At 47.5% G+C, this 23,558-nt stretch overlaps 1 pseudogene across 1 annotated transcript in view; it reads right to left on the bottom strand.

Annotated features, from left to right (window-relative positions):
- Nucleotides 1-335: 335 nt before the first annotated feature.
- The window catches only part of LOC147603992 (uncharacterized), a 47,529-nt pseudogene continuing 24,306 nt past the window's right edge, over nt 336-23,558 (bottom strand). Inside the window, exons 3-20 of the transcript XR_015265457.1 lie at nt 8,059-8,086; nt 7,831-7,953; nt 7,648-7,759; nt 7,402-7,439; nt 7,233-7,286; nt 5,708-5,777; nt 5,419-5,535; nt 5,133-5,201; nt 3,115-3,194; nt 2,836-2,922; nt 2,421-2,712; nt 2,223-2,318; nt 1,960-2,130; nt 1,720-1,832; nt 1,444-1,588; nt 1,073-1,206; nt 793-990; nt 336-708 (exon numbers count right to left, since the gene is read on the bottom strand). The product of XR_015265457.1 is annotated as an uncharacterized LOC147603992 (transcript). The remainder of the gene's footprint in view (nt 709-792; nt 991-1,072; nt 1,207-1,443; nt 1,589-1,719; nt 1,833-1,959; nt 2,131-2,222; nt 2,319-2,420; nt 2,713-2,835; nt 2,923-3,114; nt 3,195-5,132; nt 5,202-5,418; nt 5,536-5,707; nt 5,778-7,232; nt 7,287-7,401; nt 7,440-7,647; nt 7,760-7,830; nt 7,954-8,058; nt 8,087-23,558) is intronic.

Below are 23,558 nucleotides of genomic sequence, written 5' to 3' on the forward strand. Positions count from 1 at the left end.
AATGAAAACTTTTTTTTAAACCAATCAAAATAAGGACTCTACCCGATTTCAGTTTCCAAAATGCATACTACACGCCTAAAATGCATACTACATGCCTGTTTTATAACTAAAATATATAATTGACTGAATCCTTTAAATAAAGGCAATAAAAAAATCTTACTCATTTTTTCATAATTCTAGCCGGTAAAAGTACACAAAGTTGTTTTTTTTGAGCACTACTCACTCATAAACATCCACACATCCACATCCACATCCACACGCACACCACGCACACTCACCGTGGAAGAGCCTTGGCACTAATAAACACACGCATACACACGCACAGTGGAAGAGCCTTGGCACGTAAGATATAAATTAGAACAGAGTTGTACAGGTGCAGATACGCATTTACATTGAAAAGCCTTAGCCTGCTACAAAGACCTTTATTGAATCACCTCTTGAAAATTGCATACAAATAATAATAAGACTACTCTCTAAAGCCGTGACAAATAGGGTAAGGATAACGGGGGACCACCTAAAATAATTCTGCACAACCTGCAAGAATGTATGCGTAAACACAATTTTAATAAATTTACATTACAAATATTGGTGCTTTCCTGTATTGGCCATTTTTTATGACGAGAAGCTCCCATGCTTCTTCCTCTGAAGCAAACAAAAACTCCTCATTATCGTTGAGCATTTATGTCTCGACTCACCTGTGTCTGCCACCTACAAGTATAAAAGACAATAACTTGGACATGGGTCACCAAAAATTACCAGTTTAGGGTTTATTTCAAGAACCCCAATGCTTACCGTGAAAGAAGGAAACCAGCAAGAGGGCTGAGGCCAGACTTCTCTCCTGGATCATTTCTGGGATGCCCTTTTGCTTGCCCACTTATCTTTATTGGCTGATGACTACCTGAAGCCTCATCTTTAGGTTGAGACACGGGTTTTGAAAAGAGTACCCTTCCTGCTATATCTTGAAGTGCCTTAACAGCAGGCTCTTTGGAGCTGAAAAGAAGTTTGATGAACAACAACTATCAGTATACAAAAGAATTTCTTGAGAACTAGCAGCAATGCCGCGAACACGTACCTCCCTAGACGTTGGAGCAGTTTGCTAACAAGAACTTCACATGCACCAGGCGCTAGTCGCTCCAAGTCCATCAACGAGTCTGCCGCATCTGCAGCTGCTCGAAGTGCAGGGCCTTCAGACTGCTCTGCCGCTGTCTGCAGATTTACAGCCTCTTAAATGGCAGAAAGATACTTGCCAAGGAATTACATGCGACTCCATGTGGGATTTTGGGTGGGATGGGCTTGCATATTGAGATCACATCTAAAAGCTTCTAAACGATTCATCTCAATAGAGCATTTAGTGCCAATATGATGCATGCAAAGAAGCAGCATACTTACACTATGCTTATTATAACAGAAACAGCAGCACATAAACATTCCACATCTCCATACCTCTTTTAATGCAGGTATCAACAGCAGGGTAAGAGCAGGAGATGATCCTGCTGCAGCTGCTCGAGCTGCATCTTCATCCTCACTCCCACGCCGGCCAACCAATCTGGATGACGATTTTGGAGGTCCCCGAGTATCTTGCACATCTCTGAATGCATCAGGCAGAAACTAAGTCATGCCTGAATCATTCATATCAACTACTTCAGAGTACCAAATCAAGAGTCTTAGACCAAGAGATGAACCAACTTGGAGAAAGATTTTCATGCAAACAATCAGTACCTCAAAGACTCAGAACTACTTGTTGCTTCTGCTGCCCTGCCATATCCTTCAACACGTAGCTTGGAGGGAGGATGCCGACGACTCCTCGATCCAGCCTCTAGAGCAGCTTTTGCCTGGCCATGCACAGTGGTAAATTGTAAGGTTTGACACAAAGCCACATTCGATTCTAAGTGAACTTATCACATTCAAAAAACACCCACAACTAGAACTCTGAGGTGAAGTTCATGCAAAACCTTTCACCTCTGCAAGATTAGTTGCACTGTCCTCTCTAAACATGGACTGTGCTGGTCTTTCCTGTGACATTTGTTGAGACCGTGGCGTTCCTGATGCTGAGGATGTTCCATCGTGCACATGCCGAATGATAGTTCCCAAGCTTTCTTCCGTAGGGGCTGTTAGCCCCGTTTCTTGTCCCTTTCAAAGCATGCAGAGGATCAGATCAGCTGATCGTGTTTATATAATATCCTCCATACAATGCACAGAAAACCCATAATCCATAACCTTACAGAGGAGGTATTTAGATTAACTGAAGCTGTAGGAGGTTGATGATTGCTTGGCGAGTGCGAAGTCAAGGTACTCGCATTGGCGTTCGATTGCAAAACCTGCACGTGCATCAGAAGAAAGCAACCACTACCCTCACATTTAGTTCTAGACTGTAAGAGATTAGAAATCTGAAACCTAGCGAAAGCTAAAAGCTAACCCACATCTTCAACCGCTGCCAGGTCTTCCACCACCCCATGTTCTCGTGCCTTAGTCGCATCTTCATCTGGGTCTCCATTTGCACTAGGAATCTTCAAAGGACTTAGAGAGCTAGAGATCAGTTGCCATTCTCGTTCCCCATGAGGTGATATTCTTGGCATTTTGCTAGAAGAAACTTCCAAGCTTGTTTCCCTTGAAACAGAAACAAGGGCAGGTTTCACACTACGTACAGTCCCTGTGCTCTGAATAGTTCCCGTGCCAAAATCCCATGTTGAGTTGCTCAGGGATTTCGGAGGACTGCAAGAGAAAATAAAAACAAGAAGAAAAATCAGTACAACATTCAAATCTCATAGAAAAATATTTTTTCAATATAAGGCATATACTTGGCACAAAAAGGTTTTTGGGTTTCTGGAGTCCTACATCACTTTCACAGTAGCCTCTTCAAGTGGTGCTTGTTCTAGAGTTGAGAACTCTTCACTTCCCTTGAATTGCCTTTTTGGGCGCTCCCTGCAAGCAGTTTCAAAAGCTATAAACCTCAACCCATTTATAGATACTTTGAAGCTATGCCCTCAAAAAAAACGTCAACCCTTTTATAGATGCTTTGGCGAAGGCAAGCTATCTGATGAGCATTTGGACACTAAAACTAACTCTAGGTTTTATAGCTTTTTAACCATTATCCAAAGAAGTGGTGAGCTTTACCTGATCCTCTCAAGCAGCCTTGAACTCTTTCGTGCGTTCTTGACAAAACGGTGTTTCAATAACTCTTTTGCACTCGGCCTCTGCTAAAGGTTAAAAAGTGTTGAGCAACAATTAGTAGAGCATACTTTCCAGCTTTTACAAACCCCCCCCCCCCCCCCCCCCCCCCCCCCCCCCCCACACACACACACACAAAAAAAAGAGCGTGCGCGCACACATTTCCAGAACTAATTTTTTCGAATCAGATGATGTTGCGATAGCCTGCACTAGAGAATCTGCTGAGGGTAATCCCTCATGAAGTTAAGATCTCACTTTTGTTTTCTTCATGCCTGTCTTCCTGTATCAAATGGGCGATGTTTGCTACGTTCTAGATTGCAGAAAATGTCTGCATTTGTTGATGAGTTTGGAGCTGCTTTTAAGAACGTCTGGTGGGCTGGGGCTGTGGCCTAGGGCCCCCCTTTAACAGGGCTGACAGCCCCCCCAAAATGCAGGTTGGCTCATTGCCTGGCATCCTAGCAATATTGGACTTGCCTGTGCCTTTTTATGGTTTGGGCTGCCCGACTGGTGCTCTTCCTGGTCATGGATGGACCATAAATGAGTAGTTTCTGAGCTGGCTCTTGTGGGTGGCCAACCCATTCTTCCGCTGCCTCTGCCTAACTCAAAGGTTACTCCAGTTGCATTCTTTGGTTTGCTGGAGTAGATAGGGAAGATCATAGAGCCCAACTTGAGGGTCTTCATAACATGGAGGAAAGTGGATATGAGAGTGTAATATGAGGTAGTCGTCGGCTGCGCTGCCAAGGATGGGAATGCACCACCAAGCCACAAGAAAGTTGCTGATAACAGCCAGAGACATGTTCAAGAGGAGCCAGCAGATGTGCAAGTTTGGCGGGCCAGTTCTGGGCAGACAAAAGACTGATCAGTGACCACCCTTGGCCATAAACAGGCAGGGGGCCTGAATGGGCAGCTCAAATTCCCTGGATTTTTTTCAGCCTTTTATAGAGGAAATGCATTTAAAGGGCTTCTTAGGCTTGTTCAAGCATGGGAGAAGGGAGAGGAGTTGTTCAAGCTGATTTTAAAGAAAAAAAAACGAATGAAGAAAATCGAAGACAATTAAAGATGTTCGAAGTCAGTTTAAAGCTTTGGAGACCTTTGTGTGGAGAACTTGGTTGTCTTAATGAGGCTAAGTTTCTTGTGGTGTGGGGACGAGTGTGAGGAGAATGAGACTTTTTCTCTTGTGGGTAGGTTGTCTGAGGATTAGGAAATGTGCTTGTGCCGGTTGTGTGGAGAATCGGATTGGCTTGTGAGCAAACCTGTGATAGAGCTTGAATCTCTTTCTTGGCAGGTAGTGTCACATGCACCATCTGTCCTAGGGTGCCACGTGGACATTCTCCGTCATCTAGGATAGAGGAACCCTTTTTTGATGGGCCTTGAGCATGTTGTGAGCTCTTGTCCAAGGCACGAGTCGTGAAGTGCCATCTAAGTCATTAGGGTTTGGTCTGGTCGTGCCCCTGGCAATTGTAACCCTCTTTGCAAGGTATAATGTTGTACAAGCCTACTGGACACATATTAGACCTATGCTTGGCTATCTGGGACAGCCAAGCCTAGGGTCAGGTCCTTGTCCAAGTCCTGGGTAAGAGCGTCTTACCATGCGTGAAAGCCACATAGTCATGTGGTCACAAGCAATGGTTAAAGTTGGGGCCAGGATCACTGTGGACAGCCCATGGGCACCCTTGTGTTTGTACCTAAAGTGGGCATTGGATTATGCCCGGACATGTGAGAACACGGTGGACCTAAAGAAGGTGCCCACCTCTAAGTGCTTTGTGGATGTGTGCCCTGGGTACATCAGCCATGGAGCCGCATTCTCCCTCAGCACTCAACCTAGAGCCCCCCAAGTAATCGATCCATTATGCTATTATTTGTAGGAAGACTCCAACCAAAAAAATTCTAAAATTGACTATTTTGATGCTGGCATCTGCAAATTGAAAAACCAAATAGTGGCACACAGTGGGAAAAAGGCGCACCTCTGCAGGGTTCTTCTTCAAGCACAATGAAACAAACTCTTTCATTGGTCTAGAAAAGTGATCATCAAGCTGCATCATCAAAGTACATCACTTTCAGTCCTTGATTGCCAAGTAATACACAGCAAAACTCAATGCTTGTACTAGCAGCTCTGGCCACCATGGTAAAGACCTCTATAGTATAACGCCTATGAACTCCACTGCATACGTCAAAATAGAAAGATATACGATAAGAGTAACAATATAACATCAACTCTTCACAAAGTTTATTGTAACACCACCGAGTAACCTGTGGAGAGTTGTTTTTTGGAATAAGGAACAAGACTCTCATAGGATGGAGATCTGCATATGGTGGTTCACCCTTTGCCATTTCTATGGCAGTGATACCTAAAGACCAGATATCTGCCTGCAAAGTTGAAAAACTGTCGTCACAACTCAGCAAATAGACAAACAGAAGTGTTGCCACAAATGCTGACAATAAACACCTACTGCTCAACCATGCTATCCTGAAGCAAGTACAAAATATAGAATATCGGATATCCTTTCATCAGTATTATCCAATTGGCAACTTAGAATACCTTCTCATTATAACCATCTGGAACTCTGGATCACCTCGGGCGCCATCCAAAATGGAGTGCCAACAAATGTCTGCATCCAGAACAAATGGATCTCCAATCAACAAGTAAAATGTGGTACTGGGTTCTATATCAAGTTTTAAAAACCCCATCATTTATTCATAAGCTTCAATGATAGTCTCATTTACGCCCATTAATACCAGAAAGCTTGTATGCTTTACAGAACATTATCGCATACATGGATAAGCATGGCCTATATAGCTAGCAGCTCAACCAAGACTTACCTTGCCAAATTGGATTATTATATTGAGTATAAGGAATCATGCTTGAACTGGGGTGAAGTGCATAATTTTTTTTTAAATGTGAGCATAACTATTGCAGCCTCAAAAAGATGAGAGGAAGACTTCTCTAAACCATCACTTGCCAACCAACCAAGCACCTAATACTATAAACGGAGACCAATTAGTCAATGAGCTCTGGCTTTCATTCAAGTAAACTATATCTTTAAGATTATTTCCCTGGTCATGGCTGGGAGGTAAGAAGAAGCACACTGAAACACGTGTGCATGAGAGAGAGCGAAAAAGAAAGACTACAAGCACAAGCTCCAGCGATTTTCGATTCTACATGCCGAATTCTTGTTCTGCAAAAATTATTAATTTTAAAAGGTTTCTATTAAACCTTAGTATCCAAGGTTTCAAAGATAAAACTTTTTTCACACCCCATCCTCTACAAGAGACAGTTCCTATGCAGCAAAGAAGATCTTCCCATGCAAGTGCAGTAAGCACAAGAACCGTGAGCAGTCAGAAGGTGATTCCTTATTTCCTGTAGAAGGCGCCTATGGTCACATTGACCGAGGTAATTCGTGTGACAACCCCCCTTGAGATTTAGTAGTTGCATGCAACGGAACCAGCAACAGAAACGGATTATATCTCCACAACGGAAACGGCATGTCTTTAACATTTAGTAGATGTAAATAGAAATGACTACAAAATTTTGAGGAAAAAAGAGGAGAGAGTTGAAATAGATCATAATCTAATACAGATAGCGAGGAAATTTGGGGGAAATCAAAACTTAACTAGGAAAATTGTGGGAAGATTCTCAGGTGAGTTTAGGAATGGGAAACGCAAACACAAACGGAAATGGAAACAGAAATGGAAACCGAGCTACGAAATGGCCATTTCTGTTAGATTTGGGGCAAGCATAAGATAGGGATGCAACAACAGCAACAAAAAAGTAGACACACCAAAACCTGACTAGATTCAATTTTTCCATCATAGACCACAATAAACTTTTGAGTTGCTTATAGCAGCCAAGCAACAAAACCTGCTTAAGGAAGCAATCAAAGAAATGAAAAAACCTCTTATTTGGGCTACAAAAAGCAGTAGGAGGTGAAGTACAAAGAGGAAGAAAGCACACAAAACCTATGATGTCCACCTCTCTTTTTCCTAGCTATTAGCTAGATAGAATCATTATCAAAAAGAGAGATCCCATTCAAAACATGTGTAATCTAATCCAAAAAGCTCATCACCTTGCGCTTTGACATTGTCCTTGTCAACTGAGCAGATACACCGAAATCTGCAACCTGTAAAATGCAACCAATTGTAATGTCAGAACCCACAATTTTGGTTGTCTACAAAAAAAGGTGGTTAACAAATTAACAAAGAATCATCATGGTCAATAGAACAATTTCCTCCTACCTTCATGTCTCCATTTGATGTGAGGAGAATATTGGCAGCTGGAAAAACCCCCAAAAAAAGAGAACTCTTTTGAGGAAACATGGCTTCCTTCTGATCCTTATAATTTCACATTAGAAGCATGTGCAGGTTACCTTACACAATTTTACTAGGTACAATCTTAGTCTCAACATAGAAAAAAAAGTCTTTTCATTTCTAAGCATAGATTAATTTATCTTTCCAAAAATACTGTATTTTAGCAACATTCACCTTTTATATCTCGATGAATCTTCCCTTCATTGTGCAAGTAGTCCAGAGCATGCAGAAGGTCTCTTAAAATACATGCTATTGAAACTTCATCCAGAGGTTGCCCTGTGTGCAACTGTCAACAGGGCATAGTGTGATCTTCACGTAGAGATAATAATAATGGAAGAAAACACCAAAGCATTTTACCAAGTCAGATACGGAGCCTCCAGCCATGTACTCCATGATAATCCACAGCTTAGTTTGATAAAGATACGATCCATAGTATTCAGTGATATATGGTGAGCGGCACTGTGAAAGAACTGATATTTCCTGCAAGAAGAAGCTACATAAAACTCTGATGATTGCTTCTCTTCAACAAAAAACAAGGTTAATACCTTTAGAATCAAAATTACAGGAGAAACACTGCAATCTTACTCTTTGGATATCTTCCACCTCATCCTCCCTGCCAGTAAAAAGCATACAAAATGTAATCTCCATGTCAGTGGTTTAAGCATGATTTTCACCAAGCAGAAGCAATCAGCAGCATGAAAATACACCTTTGAATGCTAGCACAAAATGAAAGCATTAGACAAACTACTAGTGGAAATCACCTGCTTTCTTGACTTCACAAAATTGTCATATGAAAGAAAAGCATAGTAGCTTTTTCTGGCACATAAATAGCCAATTCCTAATCCAGTGTCACTCTATGTTGCTCAAGTATATCTCAGATCTCCTGGATCTCGAAGGAGGGGAGCATCTCGTTCTCTGAAGGGACTGTGCGCGATCCCTGATAACTCCACACGTACAAGGAGCTAGTGTGACTTGCATCTGGGGGGGCAGTCGGTCTGGCGAGCTCGAGTGTCATCTTTAAGGTTTCTCTGTCTGGGATATCATGTGGCTGAGTACCCATTGCAGTCACTGTGCCGGGAGAGGAAAGGGGGGAAGGAGAGGGGGAGCAAAGAAGTCCGACGGGTACCATGCTGATCCTGTCTCCATGTCTGTAGCCTCAATAAAGCCTTTCGCTGATGATGCAGCTCTAGTAGAGGCGCAAACTGTTAGCAGTCATCTCCTGTCTGTACACTACACCAGGGCCTCTGTAGTGGGTGTGCCCGCCCTTTTTCTGGCGTTTCCCCATTTTTTTCCTCACTTCCATGTATTTTTCCCATGTTTCCTGAGGTGTGGAGGGCTGTCGGCTGTCTTATGATGCTGGCCGACTCTAGATCTGCTACCCGACCTGATCTGGTGTCCTGGCCGACTGGCTCTTTTCTGGTCGTGGGCATCTCTAATGCTGCGCGTAAGCGTTTGCTGCTGTCGGCCTGCTTTAGACTGGCCAACCAGCAGCTTGGGGCCATATAAAATGGCCCCTTGCCCCCCACACTCTCCAATTGTAGTTCTGGGATTTTCTTGAGTGTATATAGCAGAGTTACACAGCTTCTCTCTCTCTCTTTCATCTGCGTTTTGCTCTGTACAGCAGTTGTCTTCATTTCCATTGTGCATTCTGACATGGTATCAGAGCCCCAGGTGGCTTGAAGCTTGGAGATAGTGGGATGTCAAGGGTTTGCTGATCTGAGGTGCTGATTGGAGATTGCTTGGGCTGTTCGGGACTTGGAGATCGGGTAGAAGGCGGCCATCACCGTTAGACAGCCACCTTGCATATTATTTGCAGCCTCTTCTTCTTCTTTTTTTCCCACCCACCCTCCCTTCACAAGACCTTGTGAACCCTTGAGATGGCTGACTTGCTTGAGATGGGTGAGAAGCACGTGAAGATCCCAACATTCCCCACGTTCCCAATGGACAACCACGGCATATGGAAGGTAATGGAGTCCGTTTTGGAACCTTATGACTTGGCTGATTTCATTGTTGTTGGTGTTCCACAGCTGGAGTTGGAAGACGGGGAGTTACCCTCTATACGAAAGGAACAGGAGGCTCAAGCACAGTTATGGGATTGTGTCAATGCCCGCGTCTGTTCTTTCATCTTCCTAAATTGCACACCACAAGTGATCAACCATATGAAGCATATGGCGCTGGCCAGAGGGATTTGGCAACATTTGGCTTCTCTATACAACACGATATCACCCATGAAGAGGATCTCCTTGGAAGTTCAGATGCGGGTGATGAATCCTGCAAAGTCGTCGATGATGCAAAAGCACATCAACAAGTTGCAAGCTCTTCAACCAGAGGTTCTTTAGGCAGGGAAAGATATCGTCAGAGGACATGGTCATTATGTTGTTGTCTCATTTACCCTCTCAGTACTCAGCATTTTACTCCTCTTTGATCACCAGTGGCAGGCTCAGCACCATCACTTGGGAGAAGCTTGTGCCTATGGTCTTGGACCAGGAAGAGCATTACGAACCCTCCACAGGGCCGAGGTTCTGAGGCCTTGACTAGCCAACGGTTGAAAGGCCGTAACAACAAGGGCAAAGGGAAATCTTCGTCAGAGAAGTCTTCTCAGAAGAAGCCCGATTCAAACCGAGAGAAACTGAAGGCCGAGCGGACCTGTAACGATTGTGGCAAGAAAGGCCACTATTGGAGGAAGTGTCCCAAGCGAAATAACGAGAAGAGTGCTGATTCTTTAGCTTCAGCTGCAAAAACTCCAGCTTTTGTGCGGTTGGAGATTTTGGACACACATGCTTCATCTTCTTCGAGCGAGGAGGCAGTTGGCTTCACCGCTAGGGATACTCGGGAGTGGATTCTTGATAGTAGTGCTTCCAGGCACATGACTCCTTCCAGTGACTTCTTACAGGATCTTAGACGGCAGTCAGGTCACATTTTCATTGGCGACAATTGCACCATACCGATTCATAGTGAGGGCAATGGAGATCATTCCCGATGGTAGAGAGGGGAAGCATTCCTCTCGTGTTCTTTACGTCCCCGCACTTGGTTTTCATCTATTGTCAATGCATGAGGTTTGCAAGACTGGCTTTCAGGTGGAGTTTGAGGAGCATTCTGTTGCTCTACGAGACAGGGATACGTGCCAGGTTGTTTGGGAAGGCAGAGTGGAGAACGGTATATACAAACTCTCAGCACTCTCTTCTTACAAGCTCTCCGATTGGTGACTTGTGGCACTTTCGGTTTGGCCTCTTGAAGGTGGATGCGCTGCAGCGAGCTTTCTGGGACCAGATGGTGGTTGGCTTGCCAGATGTTGGCAGTAGGCAAGGACGCTGTAGCTCTTGCATTCGTGGTAAGCAGCACAAGGAATCTTTTCTGAAGCAAGCTTCCAGGCGGGCTTCAAAACCTTTGGAGTCGGTACACATTGACTTGTGTGGACCTATGCAGACGCCATCCTTGGGAGGTTCTTCGTATTTTATGCTGCTGCTTGATGATTGTAGTAGATTCACTTGGGTTTATTTCCTTTCCCAGAAGGACCAAGCTTTTGCTCGGTCAAGGAGTGGCATGTGATGGTGGAGAAAGAATCTGGCTTGTAGATAAAGACTCTTCGGACTAACAAAGGAGGAGTTTTCTTCCAATGCATTTGTGTGGTTTTGTGCAGAACATGGCATCAAGCGGGAGCTGGCCAATACAGGTTCTCCTTCAGAGAATGGAGTAGTTGAGCGTAAGAACCGGACTGTGGTGGAGATGGCGAGGATGATGTTGGAGCATCGTGATCTTCCTCCTCCACTTTGGGGAGAGACTGTGGCTACGGCTGTCCATATCCTCAACCGATCTCCGACGACTTTGGTACCGAAAGTGACTCCTTTTGAGGCTTATTTTGGCAGGAAACCAGATGTCTCTCATTTCCGTGTGTTTGGGAGTGATGGATATGTTCACATTCCAAAGAAGCAGAGGGGAAAGCTTGACTCAAAGTCCCAGAAGCTTGTCTTTGTGGGATATAGCTCTCTTTCAAAAGGATACAGGTTGTATAACCCGGATCCCAGTCAATTGTTCTAGCTGGACAGCCTCAATCAGTTGAGGAGGTTGAGCCCGCGGCAAGAGATGAGCCCCTGCAGCAGTAGGAGGCTCCGCGTTCTGTTCGAGTACCCAAGTGGTTGTTAGACACCCTTTGGGAGTCAGGTGTTACGGAACTTCCCTCCGAGTGGACCACAGAGGACGGACCTCGAAGATCGCATAGAGTTCATGACAAGAGTCATTCAACGGAGCTCTTACACGTAAACTATGCTTTGATGTCTCGTATCATGTGGGACAAAGAGCCCACTTCCGTCAAGGAAGCCCTTGCATAGGATACTTGGAGGAAAGCCATGCAGGTGGAACTGGATGCCATAGAGAAGAATAAAACTTGGAGTTGGTTCTGAGGCCGTTAAAATGGTCAGTCATTGGTGTCAAGTGGGTCTTTAAGACCAAGTATACGTCAAATGGGTCGGTGGACAAACACAAAGCCAGACTTGTGACTAAGGGTTATGTTTAGCGGCCTGGCATCGACTATGAGAATACCTTTGCACCAACAGCGAGACGATGACCATGATTCGGACCGTTCTTGCCCTTGCTTACGCCCCCGCTACTTTGTCCGTACGCCGTACTGTATGGCTCTTCCGCCGCCCCCCTTGTGCGCTGACGCCGCCGCCGACTGTACTGCCGCCGCCGCCCCTGTACGCCATCGCACCCAGCCGCCCCAGATCTGCTTTGCGCCACCTGCATCGCTCCAGATCTGGCGCCGCCCATCCACTACGCCTTAGATCTGGGCGCCCAGCGCCAGCTACGAAAGTAACCGTCTGCGCCCGTACCTGCCTCGACGCCACCTGCGCCTACTGCCCTAAGCACCGCCGCCACCTGCGCCTACTGCCCTGAGCACCGCCGCCCACCGCCGTACGACCGTACTGTGCCGCCGTATGTTCGTACCTGCGCCTGTACCGGATGACTATACCTGCAACTGTGCCGACACTGCACTGCCCAAATCAACTTCAAATTCCAAATTTGCAAGGTTTGACTTGAAATTGCACACATTGCCTGTTCAAATTTGGGGCTTTTTACAATTGAGCCTGCAATTGCAAAATTGGCACACATTGGCATTGATTTCAGCAAATTTTGGTGCATAAGTGCACTAGAGATTTGGGGATTTTGCAGAAATTGGCACTATTTTGTAGAAATTGACTCGATTTTGCATAAATTGGCATTATTTGCAGGCAATTTTGGGTATTGCAGGCACATTTGGTTGGGGCATTGGAGCATTTCCCCCAAATTTTTGGGTATTACAAGCACATTTGTTGGCATTGGGGCATTTCCCCCAAATTTTTGGGTATTACAGGCACATTTGGTTGGCATTGGGGCATTTCCCCCCATTTTTGGGTATTACAGGCACATTTGGTTGGCATTGGGACCTTTCTCCCAATTTTTGGGCATTGCAGCATTTGGTACACGTGACAATCGCATTAGCAGATTTATAGGTGCAGATCCGGTTCAGATGTGGTCTAATCGGTTGCCTAAAAATTAGGGCTTTCCTACATTGAGCCCATTTTTGGAGCATTCGACCAATTTACATTTGATCTGCCAGGATTTGAGCACTTGCAGCTCTTACAGGTGTCAGCTGATTGTGTTTTTCACGGCACATGTATACATTGGTGGTTTGCTGCAGTATATGTATGCCATTATGGACACTTTGACAGATTTGCATCATCGTGCAGTACACTTGCAGATTTGGGACATGCATATGTATTTCTCCTAGTGAAGGAGTTCCCTTTCAGTCCAGTGGTTATCCTGCTATTTATCTCCCGCATTCTTACGGTTTTGCTGGACATTGCATACTCGTGGTGACTTGTGACAGATTTGCTGTCCTATCATGGCCAACAGTAATAATGACCTCTTTGGAATGCTATCTCAAGAGGACAAGCTCAATGGGGACAACTACCCTATGTGGGCTTATATGATGCGTCATGTTTTGGTTGCCAAAAATGTATGGTTGTATGTGGATGGCGCTGAGGAGCGTCCTCTTGCACTTGCTCTAGCGGAAGGTGAAGTGATTCCCGCTCATCCTCCTGCAGGTCCACCTCCTTATCTTCCTCCTACTCAGCAGCAGTGTACTTGGGATGCTAGGGATGCTCAGGCCCATGCATTGATTGCTCTCTCGTGCCGCATGCATATCATTCCGCACATTCGATCTTGCACCACTGCAAAGGGTGCTTAGCATTGTATTCAGGTCGCAATGACACTCGTGTAGCTTACCTTCGGGACAAGCTTGAGACTGACCGCATGCTTGAAGGTGACTCTATCAATCAGTACCTTACGCATGTGAAGGACCTACGAGAGCAGCTCATTAACATTGATGAGGTTTTGACACATAGCTATCTTGTTCAGACAGTTTTGCGCAACTTGCCTGACTCTTATCAGACATTTGGAACCACTTTGCGGTTGTTGGCTAGCAATGCACCTAATGCGGTCACTTTTGACAACCTTGTGACTCTCTTGCTCAGTGAAGAGCAATCTCGTTCGAATAGGAACAACATGATGTCTGTTGAGTCAACAATGGCTGCTCCTTTTCGTGGGAATATATTTGGGCCTAAACCTAGCCCATCGAATCCTCCCAAGACACAAGACAAGCCTGAAAAGAAAAAGCGCTGTAACTATTGCAGGAAAATAGGGCACACCATAGAGGAATGCAGGAAGCGTATTGAGAGTGAAAAAAAGAAGAAGCTGGCATCTTCTTCCACAGGTGCAGATCAGGCCAATTTGGCTACACATGTGTCAGCCTTGACCGTCATAACCTGGGGCCTCTCAACTCGCTGCCAATCCTCATCGGATAAATCTGGCCCCCAGAAAGCTGCTCCATACATCAAGGCTAGTGTGACGAGGGTGTCAAAAAGCCAACCCTTTGTCCTAGGCTCCTGGAAATGTGCCTGGAAGCACTGCCGCCGCTCAAGTAAGCTCAAGGCTGCATATCCCTGCGTCATTTTGGCATGTGCTACGGGAAGCATGGTAAAGCGTGGGCCACTGAAAGTGACACCAAGGTAGACATAGGATGAGACAATCTCCACAGGATCCCCTCTATATGTGAAGCTCAATTTGGATGTGACGGGGCGAGAGGTATTGAAGACCATTACCTTGATCTTACCAAGGTTAACAGAGAGGTCCCGCTCAGTGCAAAAGTCATGTAAGGCATCCAACTGTCTCTGAAGCCCTTCGGCTAAGTCTGAGAGGAGGACAATGTCATCTACATAAAGTAGTATGGGGATCAATATGCTTGCCAGTGTGGGACCAGCCCCGCCTAATACATCAATGAAGCTCGAGATCTTGTCAATGTAGAGGCCGAAAAGAGTGGGTGATAGAGGGCAGCCCTGTTTCACCCCAATAGTGCTGGAAATCTCCTGTGATGTACCTCCTAGCGCTCTCACTCGTCCGATGATGGACTCATAGAGGACGATGAAGCTCCAAACCATGTTAGATGGGACTCCGATCTCCTGTAGACGGTGTAAGAGGCGGGCTCAGGGTACAATATCAAAAGCTTTGCGAAAATCCACAAAGCAGCAGTAAATCCTCTGATGTCGTGCTCTGCCCTCCTCGATGATGACACGGAGGGTGAAGATGTGGTCAAGGGTAGAGTAGCTCCTCCGAAAGCCAACCTGTCCTGAGGCTCTGCGTCCCTGGCTCTCTGCAAATGAACTGAGCTCCGCCTCTAGCACTGATCCATAGAGTTTGGCCAACGTGTGGCCAATCATGATCGTCCTTTGGTTATTAGGATCAAGTGGATCTCCGGCTTTGAGGATGGGGGTGATGGTGTTGGTGGACCAAGAGGGTGGAAATCCTTCACAAAGGGCTCTATTGAACATGTAGGCTAGTAGGGGCGCTAGGGTATCATGGGCATGTGAGATGTACTCGGCAGTGAGTCCCTCATGATCTTAGGCTCCTTCATTGCATAGTCTATGAATGGCCTTGAGGACCATGCCCTTTGTGAAGAAGGTAGAGGTGGTGGGGCGGGGATCTAGTGGTGGGGGTAGGGGTGGCTGATGGGGGGATATGATAGAGGGAGCGTGCATAGGAGTGCCATGTGTCCGGGCAGGTGATAGGTGTGGGAGGGCGATGTTCTCAGAGTTTCCTCCATGCCTCTTTGCAGTTCAGCCCTAAGAAAAGTCGGTATAACTCATCCTCTTTCCGAGCATAGAACTCCCGTTTCTTGCGTTGGGTGAGCCGTTGGGAAATCCGTTGCGCTTGGCGCTTCGTGATTTGCCCAATCCGTACATCATGCTTAAGACGGGAGCGTGTGGCCCGACATTCGTCATCATACCAACAGTTACGGGGCATGGAATTGCAAGGTGGCTTGGCGGTAGACCGTCGCGTGCAGATGAAAGAAGCTGTGGCGGATGTGTGGAGTATGGTGGTGAGTTGTGTTGTGAGGGTGGATAGGGGAACAGTAGGTTCCACATCTTGGAGTTGGCAGTAGATGTGGTTGGAGTAAACAAGGTCAAGCTCGTGATCAAAGAGGACCTGAGTGTAATGTGAGATGGGGGGGGGGGGGGGGGTAGGGACGGGTGGTGTGCAAGAAAGAGAGGTAGGCATGGTCAGCTTCAAAAGGGGGTGGCGGAATGGAGAAGTCGGGGATAAGGTGTGCCAAAGCTGGAGATCCCATAAGGTAGTCCACAATGCTAGTACCTCCTGAGTGAGGGAAGGAGGTGAGGGCGCCGGAGGAGGGCCATTGGGACATCCCGTTATAGATAATGAGACCATGTGCAGCTCCCAACTCTAAGAAATCTCTCCCATACACTGTGACCTCCTCACGGTCCTGTGATGCTCACTGCAGCCCTGTGTCAGTGATGTCCAGCTCCTGTAGTCTGATAGGATCGTCTAGATTGAGTAGTGAGACCTGCTGACTTCCCGTTCTGGCGTTCAAATCCCTAAGCAAGAGGACTTCCCCCAACTGTGAGAACGCCATGATATCCTCATATAATGGTAAGTATGGTGATTGGCCATGCTGTGGGGCATAAGGGGAGTGGCGTGGTGCAAAATAACACACAGCAAAGTGGATGACTCTGTACTGCTAAGTTGTAGCCGCACCCAAAGATATCATGCATCCTCGTCCTTCCAAACGATGCTGAGAATCTGTCGGAGATGGGATCTAAAAAGGACAGCTACCCCCCCAAAGCCACGTACTCCTCCTGATGTGCGGGTCTCGCCTCAAAAAGCTAACTCCCACTCATACCCAACTATGTATGGTAAGCCCCTCTCAGGGCTCTGATGAGTCTCTGTATAAAAAATGACATCCCTGCCTGTGAGAATCTCGCTCAAGCCTCCTGGATTTGACCACAGCATGCCATTGCAATTCCATACTGCCAACCCCAGGTGTTTGGTCTCATAGACCCCGCGTCCCTATTTGGGATGGTGCTCAGTGATAATGACTCTACCATCTCTGTATATAGCCCACTTGCCTACTCTAAGGGCCTCATGAACACTCACCATCGCCTCACGTCGGTGTGCCACCTGTGCTGGAGTGAGATCATCTCCCATGTACACTTGTGTGCCCTTGAGGGCAGCCCGCCTGTCTAAGAAGGCTTGTCTGCTGGTGGCATCAGGGAATCTAATGATGAGGGGTCGCTCTCGTGTCATATCCTTTCCTGCCCTCCATGTATCTGCAAAGGGGGGGGGGGGGGGGGCGATCCCGTCCACTCCTAGCATCTAGGAAAACGTCATGGCATCCTCCTTTGGAGAAGCCCCCACCTATAGCCCCCGTACTCGCACATGCAAGGCCCTATCCTTCGTGCGTTTCTCCTCCCCGAGAGTCTGTGGGGGTTTGTGCTTCTTCACCACCTCCACCCAATCTTTCTTAGTGGTCTGCAGGTCTTCCTGCAGCTTATCATTCACAGCTTTCAACTGCTCCAAGTCAGTCCTTAAACCCTCCTGAATATTCAGTTCCCCTTCCTCCACTGTATGGTCCTTGAACATTGCCTTTAGGGCTTCCATTTCTGCCCGGAGTTCCCCTATCATTGGGGCAGCCTCTGGCATTCCTGTTTGTTGCAGCTGGGTCTCTTTCAACATCTGAATCACCTCTTCCTGGTGGTTCACTTGGGCTGTCAGTTCTTCAATCTTGTTGTTCTTTCCTTGTATCTCCTTGCGGAGGCCTTCCAACTGTTTTTCATGTTGGTTCAGAACCCTGTCCAACACCTTCTTTTGTTCGCCCAGTAATTTCTTGGTGTTGTCCTCCACTGTCTTGATGTATGCCTCCAGCTCCTTTAGGTTCATTGTGCTATTTCCCCCTAGTTGCTGCCTTGGGGGCCTGAGCAAGGGCGGTGGGGAAAAGGGAGGTCGACCACAATGCACAGTGTACGGGCATGCGTAGCGTGGCAAGGCAGTGTCGCGCAGCGCGCAAAGCAAGGGAGGCGGGCACGCGTAGCGCGGCAAGGGTGCAGCACAAACAGAGGAGGGGGAGGCCGCCAGCGCGTAGCGCAAACAAAGGAGGGGGGGGCCTGCGCAGCTTCATGCCATGAGAGAGAGAAAGAAAGAAAGTTGTATTAACATCTTCAAAAGGCCAAAATGACCTATGAGACCAAAAGGTTACATCATATCCATGAGGTACATCATCCTCAGTACAAAATAGTAATAAAGAAAGATAACAAAAAATCTAGAACTTTAAAATCTGATCTAGGTACATGAGCAGAGAGCTCTCATATCACTCTAATACATCCCTCATGGGCTGCTATGACATGGTGCTCAAGGTGGTAAAACTCAGCTGGCGTGAGGTCCTACGATGATGGGAGATGATGGCCCGTGTCTTCCTGTGGTGGCGTGGCCGTGGGCGAGGGCCATAGGGTCTGGGGCGTTGAGCTCTGCATAACTCAGTGGCTCTGTCGAGTGTCACAGCTCTCAGCCGAGCTCTACACTAGCCTGTGGTCTGGGTATGATGGGTGGATTGGCCCTCGGAGTGCTGGTATGGAAGAAGTCGATGAGAGCTCTCTGTGCTAGTCCTCGAGCAAGTTCACTTGATCTGGATCGACTCCCTGTGTCTGCGGAGCTCTAGAGGAAAAAGTCCCAGGCATCTCTGATCCAGGAAGTCCATGATCCTGGAAAGTGGTCCGAACCCAGCTCGGAAGAGGCAGTGGAACCTCCCCCAAATCTCATAGTATGCAGGGCATCGGCATATGTAATGGTCCTCTGTCTCGGGCTCTGTGTGGCAGAGCTGGCATATCCTGTCCTCTAGTGTGGCCACCCTAGGCCCATATCTGCCTTGGGGGGTTGAGGAAGGGTGGGTAGGATAACGGGGTGCAGGGCGGGTAGGAAGGGTGGGAGTCGGGCAGCACAGGTGCAGAGGGGGCAGGGAGACGGGTAGCACAGCGAGCTGGAGGGAGCCGGGTAGCCCAAGTGGGTGGGGGGACGCTCAGAGCGCAGGTGGGTGCGGAAGCGGGTAGGGAGACGGGCACCAAGGTGCAAATGCCAGTGGCACAAGCGCGAGTAGGGGTGCGCAGAGAGAGAAAGAAAGAAAGATATATTAACGTCTGCAAAAGGCCAAAATTGGCCTATGAGACAAACAAGTAGTACAATGATCTTCCTTCAGTCATCAAGAGGAAAATGTGGAGTGAGAATAAAATGTACAAGTATGACAACACGACCATAGGGGACTCAATAGTGGTGTACAAACGAGAGGGTGTGGATGGAGTACTAGGGCTACTAATGCATCTCTATATGCTGAAGGGGTGATACAAGTATGATATGTTATCTACTCCTAACTCCATCCAGTCCCATAGTCTGGGTACAATATGTCATACATCCGATCTGAGGATGCCGTAAATGTCTGGAACATGCGTCCTGGATCAGAGCGAAAATGTGCCAGCTGCTCCTGGACCTCCAGCTGGTGTCAAGACCAGATGGCCGCGATCTCTCTGTGGTGTAGCCATGGTGTCTGGTAGCCGGCTAGTCTGGGTCGTCGCCTAGCTCGAATCTCCTCTGCTCGCTAAGATGTCACTCCCAATGTGTGTGGCTGGGCTACTGGTGCCAATCTCTGGAAGAAGTCAATCAACTGGGACTGTCTTCCTTCGCTATGATGTGCGGGTGTCTGAAGTAAGATCTCCCTGTGTCTCTGTAGTGCTCGTAGTAGTCTGCCTAGCTGTCTCTAGTCCGATCTCTCCCAGATCTGTCTAAGTGATGTGGTCCCTCTAAAAACCTCAGGATAGCATGTCCTGATCTCCTGCAAAGCACCACACTGGCAAACAAAATGCTCCTCTGTCTCTACCCCCGTCTAGCATAATCTGCAAATGCGCTCTGCTTGAGGGATGCATGCTGCTCTCCCAGTCTTGATCTCTTAGTCGGCTACTCTGGCTCCATGTGATAAGTGGACCTCCAAGTATCGTGGTCACTAGATGAAGCCGTCTGTGGAAGTGCTCAAGAAGTGGTCTCTGTAGTAGAGCATCTTTGTCGGGAGTGGCTGACTGGATGCATCAATGCTGGAGTAACTAGTGTATCAAATAGCCACCCCTTAGTACGGGGCTCTTGGAAGTGTGCCTCGTGACACTGACGTTCCAAAATTGCTAGTGCTGCGTACCCTCGTGTCACTCTGTCTCTGGCTGCCTGTGCCATAGAGAATCTCCCTGATGAGCTGGTAAATGTGACCCCAAGGTATACATATGAGCCCACCACCTCTACCTGTCCCCAGGCTAGTGTAAGGATAGTCTAGCATCTGACTGCTGCTGATGTGTGAAAGACCATAACCTTGGTTTTCCCAAGGTTCACTGTGAGTCCTTGCTCCGCACAAAAAGTATCCAGGGCCTGTAGATGCCTTTGTAGCCCTCTCCGAGTATCCAACACAAGAATGATATCATCAGCATATAATAGAATGTGTACAGTCGTACCTGAGATGTCAATCCGAGAGCCTCCTCCGTGTATGATGTAGTCTGCTACCTCATCGATGTATAAGCCAAAGAGTGTCGGGAGAGAGGGCAGCCCTGCTTCACACCAATGGTGCTGGCAACAATCATATCTGATAGTCCCCCTGGGCATCTAACTCGTCCAAACACTTGCTCATATAATCTGTAAATCCCCCACATCATGTCGGGGGGTATGCCCAGTGTCTGTAAGCGGTGGAAGAGGCGCTCTCTTGGGACTGTGTCGAAGGCTTTGCGGAAGTCCACAAAACAGCAATAGAGTCTCTGTCTCCGTGCCCGAGTTTGGTCAATCAGGCATCTCAGGGTGAAAATGTGATCAATAGTAGAGAAGGCTCGCCGAAAACCTTCCTGACCAGGGGCACGAAGCCCCTCCCTCTCAGAGTGTGTGCTCAATTCTGCCTCCAGGATAGCCGCATAGAGTTTGGCCAAGGTATGACCAATCATGATAGTCCTGTAATTACCGGGGTCCAACATGTCCCTAGCTTTGTGGATCGGTACAATAGTGTGCATCGTCCACTTAGTTGGGAAACCTTCTACCAGAGCCCTGTTAAAGAGGTAAGCAATAAAAGGAGAGAGTGTGTCAGCTGCATAAATGAAATGCTCACCCTGTAAGCCGGTGTGATCCTCAGCTCTCCCATGTTGGAATCTATGTATAGCTCGAGATACCATATCGGTAGTAAAGAAAACCGATGAGGTCAATGGAGTCTCGATGGGGTGAGGGATGAGTGGCTGGTGCAGAACATCATAAAGCCCTTCTGCATAGCTCTGCCAGCGTTGAGGATCAGTAATCGGGGTGGGGGGGCGTGGCTCTCGGAGTCGTCGCCAAGCAGTGGCTGCATCTTTGCTCATGAGCATGTGGTAGATGTCCCAGTATTGAGCCTCCTCATATGTGCGTCGCTTACGGCGTGTAAGAGACCGCATCTGTCTACTGGCCTGCTCTGCTGTGTTATTTCCCCTTTCGCTATCTGGGCTCGAAGATGTCGATGAAGCTCTCTGCACTCATTATCATACCATCTATTCTGGGGCATGTCCCCGGATCTAGGTGGCTTCCCTGTCTGGAGATGGTGTGGAAAGCTGTGGTTAGCTGCTGTGTGCAGTATGTGTGAAAGCTGGGCCGTCAGTACATTGATGGGTGCTATAGGGTCCATACCAAAGAGGCCATCATGTATTTTTGAATCATAAACGTCTGCAAGCTCCCGGGTAAAGTGGAAGATGGTACGAGATGCCTGAGTGGTCGAGGGTAGCACATCAAGAGAGCTCCTAAGAGAAAAAGCCAAATAAGTATGGTCTGCCCAATGGGGCATGTATAGTGAAAGAGTCTATCAGGTCTGTGCTCTCCCGTGAGCCCAATATGTAGTCCACAGTGCTGCTGCCTCCTAATGATGGGAAACATGTGAGTCTTCCCGATTCTGGCCATTGTGACATCCCGTTATAAATAATGAGATGGTGTCTAGCTCCCAGGTCCAGAAGGTGTTGCCCATAACCTGTACTGTCTGGCCCACTGTCCTCTGACATCCTTATGGTCCCTACGTCTACATCGTTTAGTGCCTGTAGGATGAGGGGATCTGTGAAGTCGAATGATTCACACTGTCGATTCTGTGTGCGTGCATTGAAGTCCCCCATCAGGAGAACCTCCCCCATGGTCGAATAGTGTAAGATATCTGCGGATAGAGTGGCGTATGGAGACTCGCTAGGAAGGGCCCCTCTCTCCTCTCCTCCATGTGACCTGTGTTGAATCTCGACCCCTTCGGCGGGAAGTAGCATATTGCCAAGTAAACTGTTCTCACCTCTAAGAGCTGTAAGCTAATCCACATGTAGTGTGCCTCTGGGTCTCTCAACACCACCCTGATACGTTGGTGTAGTGCTCATCTAAATAGTATAGCGATCCCACCTGAGCCTCTGGAAGTGCCCTATTGCATCCCTTGTCTATACACTGATTCCCACTAGTACCCTGCTACCCGTGGTAAGCCTCTCTGGGCTTTCATGTGTCTCTGTCAGAAACATGATGTCCCAGTTCTCCATAACCTCCTCTAGTCTGCCTGGATGTGTCCATAGAGCCCCATTGCAGTTCCAAACTGCTGCATATATCTCCTTGTGCTTCTTGATAATTTCCTGTGTCCCATAGGCCATATGGCGCTATGCCACAGAGAGAGAGAAAGAAAGAAAGAAAGAAAGATTTTATTAACGTCTTCCAAAAGACCGAACTCGGCCTATGAGACAAATCGGAGTACCTGTATGGGGTATCCTCTGTCATCCCAACAAAATGAAAAAGTACTGAATAAAAAAGCTGAATCTGGGTGTGCAGGGGATGGAGCTCTATTACTAGGAGAATGCAAAGCTATATGCATGGAGTATACAATCATGATATGCAACCTAGCTAGCTCCATCCTGTACCATACTGGGGGTATAAAATGGTATACATCAGTGAAGGGGGTGTCCACAGCTCCCTGAAGAACATGCCTGGGTGTGCTCTGAAGCGAGCCAGTCGCTCCGCACCCTCTCTGTGAAACTGAGCTCTGATCTCTGTCATCTCTCTCTGGTATAGGCGTGGTGTCCGAAAGCCAGGTGTCCTCTGTCTCCTGCGGGCTCTAAGTGTCCTCTGCTCTCTGGAGAGTAATCCCCTGCCGTGTAGGGGCTGGGAGGGGTATGGATCTCTGAAAAAATGTAGTAATCTGTGTCTGTTGCCCCCCCTCTGGAGCTGTCTGAGCCTGTAATAATGTCTCTCTGTGGCGCTGTATGTCTAGAATGTATCTCCCCAGTATGCGCTGGTCTGCTGTCTCAAAGATCTGGCGTAGGGAATGTGGCTCTCTGAATAAAATGGGATATCTCTCTCTGATGGCTGTATATGCTCTGCATCTGCATACATAATGCTCCTCACTCTCCACCTCCTCTGTGCACAATCTGCATACCCTCTCCTCTCGGGGGATCCGTGCTGCTCTGCCAGTCTCAATCTCCAATCGGTGTGATGAAACTCTGAGCTGACCAATAGCCACTCGGGAGCCGTGTGGCCCTCCATGTATCTAGGCCTCTCTATAAAATCCATCATCAGTGATACTCATGAAGTGATCTCTGTAGTATAGCATCTTCGGTGGAAGAGGTTGTGTAGGCGATATCCATGTCTCTCGTGTATAGAGCTGCCATAGATCCTGTCTCAATACTCTGTTCCTCTCACTATGAGAGAGA

Source organism: Cibotium barometz, chromosome 62 (assembly GCF_041138505.1).
Source record: "Cibotium barometz isolate CiBa-2024 chromosome 62, ASM4113850v1, whole genome shotgun sequence".
Classification (NCBI taxonomy): Eukaryota; Viridiplantae; Streptophyta; class Polypodiopsida; order Cyatheales; family Cibotiaceae; genus Cibotium; species Cibotium barometz.